The sequence below is a fragment of the Schistocerca piceifrons genome, chromosome 1, assembly GCF_021461385.2.
Source record: "Schistocerca piceifrons isolate TAMUIC-IGC-003096 chromosome 1, iqSchPice1.1, whole genome shotgun sequence".
NCBI lineage: Eukaryota > Metazoa > Arthropoda > Insecta > Orthoptera > Acrididae > Schistocerca > Schistocerca piceifrons.
In genome coordinates, this window is record NC_060138.1 from 411,133,640 (window position 1) to 411,148,471 (window position 14,832).

At 43.6% G+C, this 14,832-nt stretch overlaps 1 pseudogene; it reads right to left on the reverse strand.

Moving 5' to 3' along the window:
* Positions 1-1,489: 1,489 nt before the first annotated feature.
* Positions 1,490-1,607, reverse strand: LOC124728853 (annotated as a pseudogene).
* Positions 1,608-14,832: the final 13,225 nt, after the last annotated feature.

Here is a 14,832-nt window from a genome sequence, read left to right on the forward strand (position 1 = left end):
AGTACCGCCCCAAGACAAGCATCCGACGCCAGAGGCAGGACGTTGGCCTCACCCACCCCAGACGTCCCCACGACCGATGCCCATTGCCCTCGATGACACGACATCACCGACCCCTTCCCCGCTCGGTGACTAGTTTGCTGAAATGGAGAAGAAGACGCCCCAGATGCCCTTGACGTTTCCCGACATTGGCGCCCCACGTGAGGAGAGCCTAACACCCGCAGAAGCGCTGAGTTAAACATGCCTGCCACAAGGATGGGTAACCAAGTGACCCATTACCACGGCGGACCTGGACATCACCCTGTAACACCATAGCTTACACACTACATACTCTTTGTTGATTCATTTAGCTTTCTGTTTTGTTCATCATCCCATCGTTGAACTTCTGTAATTAGTGCATGATTAATTCGATACTGTAATGAAGTGTAATCTTTGTAATACGCACAATATGAGCAAATGATATGTTTTGTCTTTCTCACATAATCTCTTTGGTTATCTTTGAGGTTCAATAATTTTATTTGAATAATTTTGTGTAGAACTAGCAATATATGCAAATGTTTGTTTTATTTAAAATGATCGTTTGCTGTTATGTAAACTGCTGACCTTCACTTAGGGTTATTAGTTATTTTGTATGTAAAAGGTGTTGTGGTTCCCCTCGGGAACGGAACTGTGTAGCGCGCGCAAATTGTGGTTGGCCTAGGTAGAAAAGCTGGAACAAAGAGTCAGTCGGGGACAAGCTACCAAACTGTCAACTGCTCATGCAAAAGTTGTATATTGTGCTGGTGCCGAAAGAGGCTTTCCGTGCCGCTTTCCAATGCCTCGGATGGATGGATAAAGAGCTACAACTATTGTAGAATTGATATCTATCACCACCACCAAGAAATGGCAGAATCCAGCAATTCTACCAGCAAATCCAGCTACCAACATACAATTGCCACCACATTGCGCAATCACTGAAAAGGAACCAAGGAATAGCAGAAATGTATGGTGAAGGATCAGCTCATTGGATATTTTAGTGTCCGCAAATATAAGGTAACTTATACTCGAACTATTACGCCAACCTTGATTTTCTATCCCTCTGTCACATTTCCACTTAGGGTCCTTCCCATGCTAAAGTGATTACCGAGTGTCCTTATTGAAAGAACATTAAAGCCTAGTGTTTCACTAATTAATGCCTCTTGAACATAGTAAAAAGAAAGTTAAAGTTAATATGGCAAGAGAGCAAGCTAAAGTATATGATGCTTTTCTGAAAATAATTTTTCTATTAAAATTGCTCATTAATATGTTGTTGCACTCCGTCTTCAGGCCACAAGTGGCCCATCGGGACCATCCGACCGCCGTGTCATCCTCAGATGAGGATGCAGATAGGAGGGGTGTGTGGTCAGCACACCGCTCTCCCGGTCGTTGTGATGGTTTTCTTTGACCGGAGCTGCTACTACTCGGTCGAGTAGCTCCTCAATTGGCATCACGAGGATGAGTGCACCCCGAAAAATGGCAACAGCACATGGGGGCCTGGATGGTGACCCATCCAAGTGCCGGCCACGCCCGACAGCGCTTAACTTCGGTGATCTCACGGGAACCAGTGTATCCACTGCGGCAAGGCCATTGCCAATATGTTGTTGCCAACTTCAAAATTAAAAGTTCTTAATACTGAGACCTATAAAGTTTTGCTTAGTAAATGATCACATTGCTGCCTGTTGTAAATCGCAAAAGGTGAGTCAGTATCTCACAAATATGTCAGTTTTGTGTCTCATTGTAGTAAAAGTTGAAAACTGCAATTGTGGAAAGTTATATACTCATGCTTGTTAAGCACTTGTTTCTCTTGGGTATTGAAAGTGCATATTAATAGTGTAGTAGGATCCACAGTGTATCCTTTATGCTCACGATAAATAACAGTTAATAAAATGACCGCTATCTACGAAACCAGTAACTTCTTTTATTTAAAATTTAGTGAGAAATTGCTTGTTAGTGAACTCCATTCAATTTTTATTCTAAGCAAAAAGGTGTTAGTAGCGAGAGAGTTAATATATGCACAGTAACTAAATTTTCTGTGAACCATATCCATTTTTCATGTCAGATAGGAATTTGTTTGAAATGTAATACTAAACCTATGCCCAATTTACGATTCTACAGTGAATGTTAAGAGTAACGTTATTGAGACCATTCAGTTTGACTAAGTCCTCAAGATAATAGTGTGTTCTATTATCTGTTACATTTATGCAAATAACTTATTCTGATCTGGTAGCTCCAACGTTAACGTGAACATTCTGTATCCAGGTGCGAGAGTTCATTGCACTCGCTTGTGGCAAAGTATAGGTCGTGTTTGTCCGTTAAAGTTACTCATACCTATTTTCTTGAACAAGAATGTCAATCATTCTCTTGCCTAATTAGGCTGGCGACCGTTTTATTTATTCTTTGAACAGTGTAGATAGGTAAAATATTATTTGTTACTGTTTAAATATTTACGTAATTCTGATTTCCATTTCACTTCCGATAACCCACCTCCTCTCAGAGGGTAACACTGCTCTGTTGCTTTATACTATAAATGCTTGAATAAAAATAATTTCATTATAGGAACTGGCTCCAGTTTTGAGATTATGGTACAATAGTAGCGGACGTTAGTGTTATAACACTCCTTCAAGAAGACCACCCGAAGCTGCAATTGAACATTTGTGTGCACATGGCTTACTGCATCCCATCTAGCGACGGTGCCGCGGAACCGCCATCCTCTTACGTAACGGCATCGAGGCATCAGACGTCACGTATCTGCCATCTGCACGAGGCCTTGGCATTACGGCTGGAGCAGTCCGTATTGTCAATGCCTACGCACCCTCCAGGACGTCTCGCCACAATGAAAGGCTCACCTTTTATTCCGGCAAAATTGCTCTTCTCCTGAATGGGAATACAGCGCACTACGTGGTAGGCGGCGACTTTAATAGCGTCCTGGTTCCAGCTAACTAAACGCCGCGCTACTCTACCTGCCCAGGACTATGGGCACTCGTGCGCATCTGGTGCTTCAAGAAACGTGGCGTCTCCTTCACGAGGACTGCAATTGTTATACAAACGTCACTGACCGCTCCGCCAGGCATCTCGACCAGATATGTCTCCCGAGGACTCTGAACCGCCATAAGGTACACGGAACCGTGGGCAACAGCCTTCACCGACCATTTGGCATACGTCTGTTCGGTCACACTGGCCCGACAACTCACAAGCTGAAGTCGCTGTCCATGGCCACTGAACGTTTCTTACCTGTACGAGGACGCAGTCGGCGGTAGACGGCTGCTACGTGGGACTGCTGCCTCTAGAATCTGAGTGTACATCCTTCCACTTTAAATTGCTGACTCGACCGCGCCAAGCCGGCCCTCCGACGGACGCTCACGGGTTATGGCCGTGACAGAGCGTGCTGACGTCGCGCAACGTCGGAGTTTTATTGCACAGCGCTGAGGGAACTAATGACGCAGCCACCATCACGAGATGGGCAGACAGTGGTTAATAGTCTCAAAGCTCGCCTATTCCATCTCACCGAGGAACAACTTGACGGAGCCTGAGCCCATGCGAGGGCGCAGAACACCATCCCCACCGAAATGGGATCCGTATATCACGTCAGAAAGAGAAAAAATGGTTCAACTGGCTCTGAGCACTATGGGACTTAAAATCGGAGGTCATCAGTCGCCTAGACTTAGAACTACTTAAACCTAACTAACCTAAGGACATCACACACATCCATGCCCGAGGCAGGATTCGAACCTGCGACCGTAGCAGCAGCGCGGTTCCGGGCTGAAGCGCCTAGAACCGCTCGGCCACAACGGCCGGCTCAGAAAGAGACGCCACCGCAAACGCCACCTTATAACATCAGTAGAGACAGCAGTGCGTGGACGTGTCGATACGCAGTGTGCCATCGTTGCAGCATTTGTCCAGCATTACAGGAGGTTTTTTGCCGAAGGCCCACCGACTGTCTGCGAGTACGAAGGCATCCTGCGCAATATTTCCGTCCCAGGACTAGTATCCCAGGACAACGCCCTGCTGGCCCCCATAACTGCTAAAGACTTAACAGCGGCCTTATCACGCAACGCCCCAAACAAATAACCGGGACTGGACAGCTTACAGAACGAATTCTCTCGCGCCTTCTATCCCCTGCTAGGTACTCAGTGAATTCAGATGTTTCAAGATCTCCTCCACGACGACTTTCCCGTCCCCATGGATTTCCTCAAAGGCATCATGATACCGGTTTCAAAACCGACCGCTTCTCAATGTTGTCAGGACTATCGTCGCCTTACGCCTGAACGCGTATTATAAACTTTTCGTCTGTATCCTTTGCACAGATCTTCAGGCCACAACTGGACACATGATCCATCCTGACCAGACATGTTTAGGAGGCGACAACAACATCTACAGGGCATTTGGCGCCTACGTGACATCACGGCGCTGGCGGCGGCCTACCGCCTCCGAAACTCCCTTGTCGCCGTCGATTTTGATCATACTTTTGATCGTATCGACCATGGTTTCATTCGCACCGTGCTTGAATGCATGGGCCTCTCGCAGGCGTCAGCAAGAGAGATTCTAGGTTTAATCCACGGAGCGCGCTCCAGCATTATGGTAAACGGCGGTTAGACCAAACACGTCACTCTTTGACTGTTGGTGCTACAGGGAAGCTCTTTATCAGGGCTTCTACAAGCGGCGGTCTTCGAACCTGCACTGCCCGGCCTTCACCAGCGACTGGAATGCATCTGAATTCGAGACGTGATCTTCCGATGTGGGGCCTTCGCTGAAGACGTGGTGCTCTTGGTGCGGTCGGGCGACGAAGGCCAAGTGACGCTTCACCGGCTGTGTCGCTACAGTGCGGTATCAGACAGCGTTGTCAATGTGCGTAAGACGACGTACATTGATGTCGGGAGAGGACTTCCACCCACGACAGCGATCCTCTTCCAGGAGGTTCCTCACTGAACGCATTGAGAGTGCAGTTCTCCAGTACAGTTAGCCGAACTGCGACAGCTATATATCTCCGGCTATTATTTTTAAAAAAAGTTTCGCAAAATGTTAATTTGTAACAACAATTTTTATAACAAATAAAAAAGAACCCACTGAAGATAGCACAAAAAGTGCTGAAACATGTCTGGGTGAAACGAAACAGAAAAAAAGGTGTCTTCCATAAGGCGGAATTCCTCTTCCCATGGAGGAGACAGACACTGCAGCGTCTGAAGCTGGTTGCATCTTCTGACTACCCGGAAGAGAATCTACAGTAACCTGTTGCTCCAGCGTATCAGACTGAAGAAGGGATTGCATTTCTCTAGAACGCTGTAATGACAGAACAGCAGGTGATGATTCCGTTAAATTATGGGAACAGGCATTCCTAAGGGTGGAGGAGAGGACACAGATGCAACATTCATTTCAGCACCGACAGAACCAGCGACGTCATTCTTGACGAAACAAGTGTAAGTAGACTGTTTAGGTTTTTATGTTACTAACGCCACGTAGCGCTCTGTATGAAAATCACTGGCTGTGCTATGTCAAGTCTGTGGCTGGTTTGCATTGTTGGAATTTGCTATTGTAGTGTTGGGCAGTTGGCTGTTAACAGCGCGTAGCGACTTCTACATAACTTTGCTTACGGACGACGATAATTACGACACTTGGCACATTTCTTACCCTTAAGTAATGACAGAGATTGTCTTACAACAAGACGCACAGTTTAGCGCTACAGTACACGCATTTGAGTGATTAATTTTGTACTTAAAACATTTATTTTTAAAGATTTTTGAATTACAAAGATACAAAGGTTTTCCGTGATAAATTTCATTCCACTGCTGTAATCTGTAACACCTGAGGGTATAATTACATTAATCCTCAGGGGGGTACACGCTTACTTTGTGTACCATGTGTCTGGCAAGCACAAGGAGCCCTAGCTAATATGGTACTTGCTCATACAACTTTACAAATCAGTACCATATTTCTCTAACACATAAATTACACAGCTATCTGATCATTTAACTGAGAGAGACAAACATTTATTTTACTACATCAGTGACAGATGTTTACGTAATTACACAGTTGGATAACTTCACACTTATGAAATTGTACTTTGTCTGTACTTTGTGAACTGTTCAGGTAAGGGATCATGATTTTTGAAGTACGTTTGAGGTAGATGACTTTACTGAATGTCTTGAAATTATTGAAAGAAGCTGCGACGTTTTTGAGATGTGATTGATCTGTTATGATGTTGTTATTACGATGACGATGTGTATTATGCTGTTGAGGTATGTTTATGATCAATAAGCTGATAATGATGAAATATTGAAGAAGTGTCGACTAATATGCATGTGTGTAATAAAGTTATGAATAATGCGTAGTGGTTAGGGACTCTGATTTGAGAAAAAGGATGTTGGAAACCAAGAATCGTACTTTAAGAGTTATGAAATGTGTGTAAGTACGTGTAAATGCGTGAATGTATCACAATGCCGGCGAAAATTTTTTGGACACTGTTATATTTATAGGATTTTTTTCCTACACATTTGTAACGCAAATTCTCCACCTGTGAAATTTTTTTACTTGGGACTGTAACTGCTGTCGTAAATATTTCGATAAGAAAGTTAAGTGACCACGTAATGCGTCGTGAGCGCCCAGCTGTGCCACCTGCCTGGAGAAAAAGCCATTAGGTGGAGAGAAAAAAAGAGACCATTAACCTCGCTTATTGACATTCCTTTGTAGAAAGCATCGCAAATATGACACGCTCAAACGTGAAAACATTTGATTACACTGTGGAGCTCTTAATTTATGATATTTACTAAAATGCCTAATGAAATGACGAGAAATATTTTGTGTCTATACACCTGATTATGACAACTGTTCTTCTAGTTGAGAGATTTTTTTACTGCCTTATGAAATGCCATATGGCTAGTGAATGATGTTTCATGCCTTCCTTTGCCTATTTTGTTTAATATCTAGTTTCTAGCTGCACTGCAGCATTGTTTAAAATAAAATTTAATAGATGAGCTAATATAGATATTTTATGCCTACAGATCCAGTAAATAATAATTTTATGATCTACTTCCAAAAAAACGAGGAAGCACAAAAAGATATTACCCTTCACAGGAATTGCATACATAATTTTTGTCAATGACTGGGTAACTTGTTCCGTAGAGTAAGTGAAGGTGATGCATCACTCTAGTGTTAAGATGTGACATAGGTATTAGACATGCCCATCTTTGTTGTAATATCTTTTCTGCTTGAGCTTTGACATGTTTAGATATTAGTTACTGCATTTTCTGCTGCTGTTTGCCAGGCATAGTGCTACTAAATTTCACTTTGTATTACTCTGTTAAGCCAGTTTTACTACTGATTTATTTTTCTTGTTGGTGCACATTGGCTCATATTAGTTGTAATATTGCATTTGCCTTGCTAATTTAGATATACTGCTGCTCGCTTTGTCAATTTGCATTTTTTTGTCATTGCTGTTTGCGTTAATTGTTTTGTGCTGCTGCATAGCCTCGTCCCTTAGTTTACGTATCTGAGCTCAGTAGATTTAAGTTAGCTTAAGAGGGGGTAGACTACATAAGAAACTAACTATGAAGAATAGGGAAAGAATGCATTGAGAAGTTATATGAAAAAGATTTGGGCCAAAATGAGTAGTGTACAATGAAGAAAGCGGATATGAACAAAGCAGTAGGGTTTAGGTGCAACAGGTATAATTAGGACTTTTTGGGAATAATGATGAATGAAGGGAGATCTCCAAGAAGTAAAGAAAGTTTTGTTTGCAAAATACTGCAGTAAAACAAGCCCTGTCCTTTCCTTTTGTGTTATTCCACTATGTGTCTGTGTACCTTGTGTGGCTCAAATGGCTTCAAATGGCTCTGAGCACTATGGGACTTAACATCTATGGTCATCAGTCCCCTAGAACTTAGAACTACTTAAACCTAACTAACCTAAGGACATCACACAACACCCAGCCATCACGAGGCAGAGAAAATCCCTGACCCCGCCGGGAATCGAACCCGGGAACCCGGGTGTGGGAAGCGAGAACGCTACCGCACGACCACCAGCTGCGGGCGTACCTTGTGTATTTGTGTTCTTCCTGTCTTTATGTGTTTATCTGATAAGACTTAGGTTGTAGAATTTTTCTAGTACTCAGCTACATTCACTATGATAAGGAATACTATTATCCTCAAATATAATTTGCATTTATAATATGTTATTTACTTTGTAAAGATGTTTAGACATTATTTATTCCGTTTTGTTTTAATACTCATGTGGGAAGTGGATGTTTCAAACGTTATTCTGATCTTTTATGTTGTACTTATGTCATAATTCCCATAACACTGATGCATATGTTATTTCTATTCTTTTGTAAAGCCTTTGTTACTACAAATATTATCTGTACTGTTATGTTCTTTACTGATGTATTTTGTATCTTTGTTATTGTATTCTCATGTTATAAAATTGTAATTGACACCAGTTCATCAAATTAAGTTACATTTCACTGCACACGTTTCTGTTGGTCATAGTATATGCACAATGTATGAAAAAAAGGGACTTTTAGTGCTCGCACGTGTGTTGATAATTCAGCAAGGGACTGGTTAACAGCATTGCTGGTTCTAAGGACACACCAAAAAGTTTGTGAGTGCACAAGTGGTGGTTCATGGACTTGCTATATTGTCCGCAAGACTCTTCGATGATGATTGTGCACCTGCACAGTCGCAACAGGTGGCTGCTGGTCGTCTCTACAAGGACTCCAGTGGGTCTGCACCTTTGGTGGCCCACCAATACCACAATCTCTTCCAGGAGTACAGTGGGTCTGCTCTGTGATGACCTATCTATCAATATTCTTCAACTTTGACTGACTCTGCGGTGGGTTTGCTCAGTTGTGGCCGCTGTTTAGGTTTTTATGTTGGTAACGCCACGTAGCGCTCTGTATGAAAATCACTAGCTGTGCTGTGTCAAGTCTGTGGCTGATTTGCATTGTTGGAATCTGCTATTGTAGTGTTGGGCAGTTGGCTGTTAACAGCGCGTAGCGTGGCGCAGTTGAAGGTGAGCCGCCTGCAGTGGTGGATGTGGGGAGACAGATGGCGGAGTTTTGAGAGCGGATGATCTGGACGTGTGTCCATCAGAGACAGTGAATTTGTAAGACTGGATGTCATGAACTGATATATATATATATATATATATATATATATATATATATATATATATATTATGACTTTTGAACACTATTAAGGTAAATACACTGTTTGTTCTTTATCAAAATCATTTATTTGCTAACTATGCCTATCAGTAGTTAGTGACTTCAGTTTTATTTAGCTGGCAGTATTGGCGCTCGTTGTATTGCAGTAGTTTGAGTAATGAAGATTTTTGTGTGGTAAGTGATTCATGAAAGGTATAGGTTATTGTTAGTCAGGGCCATTCTTTTGCTCAGGTGGTTGAAAAGAAAATAATGTAAGAGGTTTATCAGCTCAGTCATTCATAAATTTTTCTAAGGGGACGTTTCACATGAATTGTAGTTATCCTCGCTATTCAGAGCATCACCACTGGAAGAAGCACCCTCACCACAAACCTCTCGGAGAGCGAGACTGGGGAGGGGTGACTTCAAAATCTTCATAATCCTATGTCTCCCGGCGTTTAAATTGTGCTACCGGTGCCGGCGTCTTAACGGCATCAGGGGCCGCATGTGAACGTGCCAGTAACGGCAATGTCTCCCCAACGTCCTCTAACGCTGGAGATTGCGAAGACACTAATTCAGCTAATGTCAACGGACGGCGTCTCTCACAGGACGACTTTAAAACCGTAACACGGCGCGGAAAATTGGATCGGACATAGCCACGTTCATCACGAAGGAGGTAGGTTCCTTCTCGTCCTGAATACGTAACATGAATTTAGTAACTTCAAACATTTAGATGTGAAGAAATATTCTTTTGAATACACATTTCTAGGGTTCGGATAGCACTGCCGTATTGCAAGTGATGCTGAGCAGATCAGCGTTCCCGCTGAATATGCCTAATATAAGGAAGCAACGTTGCCTTAGGAAACGAATCGTCGACTTTGGGTGGAAGATTGTAAACTATAACCGGAATGTACTCGATTGTTGCATTTGCAAGAAGTACTGAACTGAGGGAAACACTGCGACATGTAAACATCACCTGAGAACCAACCCCTAGAAAAGCCGGTCTACTTACAAGGGATCGTAAAATTTCACGAAAAATGCATCTAAACCGGTATAAAAATATACAGTGTCTTCCTCATCTCGAATCGTGTCAACCACACATCCGCGAACTTCAAGAGAATACGGTTGCAAATGACGCATACTCTCGTCAAAACTGAAACGGACGGTACCCCAACGCGGAATATTGATGGGAGACTCGACAGACATCATGGCGTGGGCAAAGAACGCCTCTGCCAGAGAACAAACGACAACGAACTCCGCAACGCAAGATCGATGTAACACAGGCCGATACACACACGAGACTGAGTACAAAAAGTTGGATGCATGCGGCAGAATTACGAACAACCTGCTCGCTCGACGCTGAGAGTGGAACTGACCCTTAGACCACGGATCAGCTACAATCACACCTAAGCAGTCAGTCAGAATTGCTGGACCGGGACTCGAACCCGGATGATCCGCTTCTCTAGAAGGGCTGCCTTAACTACTTCGGCCATCCGGACACGTTTCCCGTCTGACTCAAGTTCCCAACTTCCTGCTCGCAGCACAGTAGCGACCCATGACCAATAACCGCCACTCGCGGATTTCTGATATCTGCAGGAGTTCGGACGCCGGTTTTGCATCCCCATTTAAACTTTGCGTCAAAAATCTGCTGCACCCAAGAATTATAGATATGAGTAGTGCCTGTTTTATCGGCCATGTAACGTGCTTTTTAAATCTTTTATAGAAGTTGCTGCTCTTTCAGAAATGTCCGACAGGACAGAAATCACTCATGTGTACAGTTTTATTGACAGTGTCAGTGGATGGGACCGTGTGACATGCCTATGGTAGTGGCAACGCTCTCCACGGAAGGAAACTGCTGCCATGGTATGAAGTCTCAGTGTCTCTGACCATTCCCCCACATCGATACTGGGACTGGGTGAGGAACCCAAATCACTGTCGGATACGAAACTTAGTATTTCGCAGGTGAGTCCACCTGCCTCTGAGTTGATCGATTTTGATTAAATTAGACATTGCATAAATTCACAATTCGAGGCAATAAACAGTCTCGTACTGGTACAGGTGATGGGTGAAATTACGGGAACACAGCGAGAAATCCATGTTTGAACATAAAAGCAGATGCTATCCAAGCCTGCAATTTGTGCTGTTGTTTTGACCACGAGCGGCACCTGTGCAATACTCTCAATACGTTTCAAGAGCCAGACGTGGTCGGAAGAGTGTTCTACGTAATTGTCAGTGTATTATGTAAGTGAAATCGATGGTGGGGAAATCGTTGATGCTCCTATGATGTATGCTTCCAGAACCAAGAGGGTCGCAGTGTTAAAAGTTTCAAGAGGCGCCGTATCGAAGATTTATATCGCATACAAGGAAAGCGAAAAAACATCATCCGCTAACTTACAACGTATACGAAAGTGTCTGTTGAGTGGTTGTGACATATGGTCAGTGAAGAGGATTTTGACGAAATATAAGGAGATGAAAGTCGTAAAAGTCGCTCCAGAACTGAATGTTGCACCAGCGAACACTTTCAGCAGCCAAACATCACGAACAGATCTTCATAAGCTGGTAACTGCAGGCCGAACTGGAATACTAAAACCACACGGTAAAAAAGCACTCCGTCTTCAGGCCACGAGTGGGCTACCGGGACCATCCGACAGCCGTATCATCCTCAGTCGAGGATGCGGATAGGAGGGACGTGGGGTCAGCACACCGCTCTCCCTATCGTTATGATGGTATTCTTGACCGAAGCCGCCACTAATCGGTCGAGTAGCTCCTCAATTGGCATCACGAGGCTGAGTGCACCCCGAAAAATGGCAAAGGCGCATGGCGGCCTGGATGGTAACCCATCCAAGTGCCGACCACGCCCTACAGCTCTTAACTTCGGTGATCTCACAAAAACCGGTGTATCAACTGCGGCAAGGCCGTTGCCAAAACCACACGGTAGTGATGCAAATGACCTTAACATGAAACATGGTGCCGAAGCCACAAAATCTGGCCTATGGAGTAATAGAAGAATGTCATTTGATCGAATGAATCTTATTTCACACTGTTTGCAACTTCTGGCCGAGTTAACGTCCCAAGATCGAAGCATGGCGTGGGCTGGATGATGATTTTGGCAACCATATCGTGGTATTTCATGGATCCCATGGTTACTGTGCGTGGTCGCATTACTGGCAAAGATTGTGTGACCACTTTGGGTGTCCAGGTCCGTCGCAGAGCACAATATTTATTCCCTCATGGTGAATGAAGTGTTCACACAGCACGTGTCGTGCATGAGCGGTTTTGTGAGGAAGGAAACGGATTGTCGCATATCTCCTGGCCACCGCAGTCGCCAAATAGCAATATTATTGAACCTTTGTGATTTATTTTGGATAGAAGGGTACGTCATCGCCATTCACCTTCATCATCGTTACCTAATATTGCCACTGTTTTGCAGGAAAAATGGTGTACGATTCCCTTGAGAACACGGGACCTGTATTTATCCATTCTCAGACGACTGGAAGCTGTTTCGAACGCCAACCGTTTCTCTACACCGTATTAGGCGTAAAAATGTGTTATGTTTCTTGTGTTATCATGTTTTTACCTACCCCTGTACGTCGCGGAAAACAGATACTCAACAATGTCAGTAGTCCCTTTTCTTTCGTGTCACGGTATTATGTTCATACTTAAAGAATACTGTACACTTATCGAAGATGTTCTCCGTAGACGAGAACAATACCTCGTTAGTATAATATTTGGTGGGCAACGGTTCCTACTAGTTCTGGACTGTCATCTACTTGCATATGGTCGGCCGTTGTGACCGAGCGGTTCTAGGCGCTTCAGACCGGAACCGCGCTACTGCTACGGTCGCAGGTTCGAATCCTGCCTCGGGCATGGATGTGTGTGATGTCGTTAGGTTGGTTAGGTTTAAGTACTTCTAAGTCTAGGGGACTGATGACCTCAGATGTTAAGTCCCATAGTGCTCAGAGCCATTTGAACCATTTGAACTTGCAAATGGGACATAAGAAATTAGATCCGGAAATAAGAAACTGAAAGTAGTAAAGGAGTTTTGCTATTTGGGGTGCACAATACCTGATGATGGTCGAAGTAGAGAGAATATAAAATGTAGACTGGCAATGGCAAGGAAAGCGTTTTTGAAGAGAAATTTGTTAACGTCGAGTATATACATAAGTGTCAGGAAGTCGTTCCTGAAAGAATTTGTATGGAGTGTAGCCATGTATGGAAGTGAACCGTGGACGATAAATAGTTTGGACAAGAAGAGAATAGAACCTTTCGAAACGTGGTGCTACAGAAGAATGCTGAAGATTAGATGGGTAGATCACATAACTAATAAGGAGGTATTGAATAGAATTAGGAAGAAGAGGAGTTTGTGGCACAACTTGACAAGAAAAACGGACCGGTTAGTAGGACATGTTCTGAGGCATCAAGGGATCACAAATTTAGGATTGGAGGGCAGCGAGGTGGGTAAAAATCATAGAGGGAGACCAATAGATGAATACACTAAGCAGATTCAGAAGGATGTAGGTTGCAGTAAGTACTGGGAGATGAAGAAGCTTGCACAGGATAGAGTAGAATGGAGAGCTGCGTCAAACCAGTCTCAGGACTGAAGGCTACAACAACAGCATGGGACATAAACGTGGAAGTTTGAAATTTAACCTTCGTGCATAGTAAGGTGAAAAGGTTGTAACCTACCCACAAAATTCTTTCACATTTAGTGTAACCTCAAAACAGAAAAATTCCTAAACTTCTCAACAGTAAAAATCATAATTATGTCGTTCACATTCAGTGTAACGTCCCAACAAAAAATAAATTCAGTAACCTGGTAATAATACAATGTAACTAACCTCTCAATTAAATTGTCGCTCACTTATAACTTTTCAATAATTGACTGTGAATTTAACCTGGTAAATTTTGGACATCAGCAGTGCTGCGTCATGGCCCCGAAAGATCATTCTGAATAAAAAAAGAAAAATTCTTAACTCAATGAAGTCGCCGGATAACGCATATATATCTGCTCTTACAATAAATTTTTCTGGCACAGCCGTGTGCAATGCTGGCCGATAGGTTTGTCATTAATGAAAGGAAACAACTGATTTTTCTTTTGCAACAATAGCGATGATTGAGAAAGATTATTATTAGGACATTTTTAAAACATTTAGATGGGACTTGAGATAACAATACTGCATATGCACGAGGCTGCTTTTTACCTTATACAATAATGCTCAGGCTCCGGCATCGCTGCACCACGACCGGCCCAGCCAACACGATACACCAGACTAGACTGCTCGCTCAGCAACAACTTACTGCTACAGCTACACAGTTCCTCCTGCAGTCAACACTGCTCTCTGGTCTGAGATTCTCTCATACCTTACATATCGCAGGCAGCGCGCGAGCAATACATCGAAATTACATCTGCTCGGAATTTGCGGAGGCAGTATTCCTTTAATGAACTCCATCCGCCAAGCAATGAAAAGAATACAAATTGAGTAAATGTGCGATAAAAAAGTTAACAAGAACTGGCGAAGGAAGGGTCGTTTCGTGACGGATGCCACTTCAGCACATGCCGCGAGACCGGTGAGGAAATTCGTCTACAGGGAGTCAAAAGCCAGGTTTGCGCATGGGTCATTAGCGCGTAAGTCGATCCCTGCTGTCTCCGCGCACACAGTGCTGAGACGGTCAACACGAGAGAACCG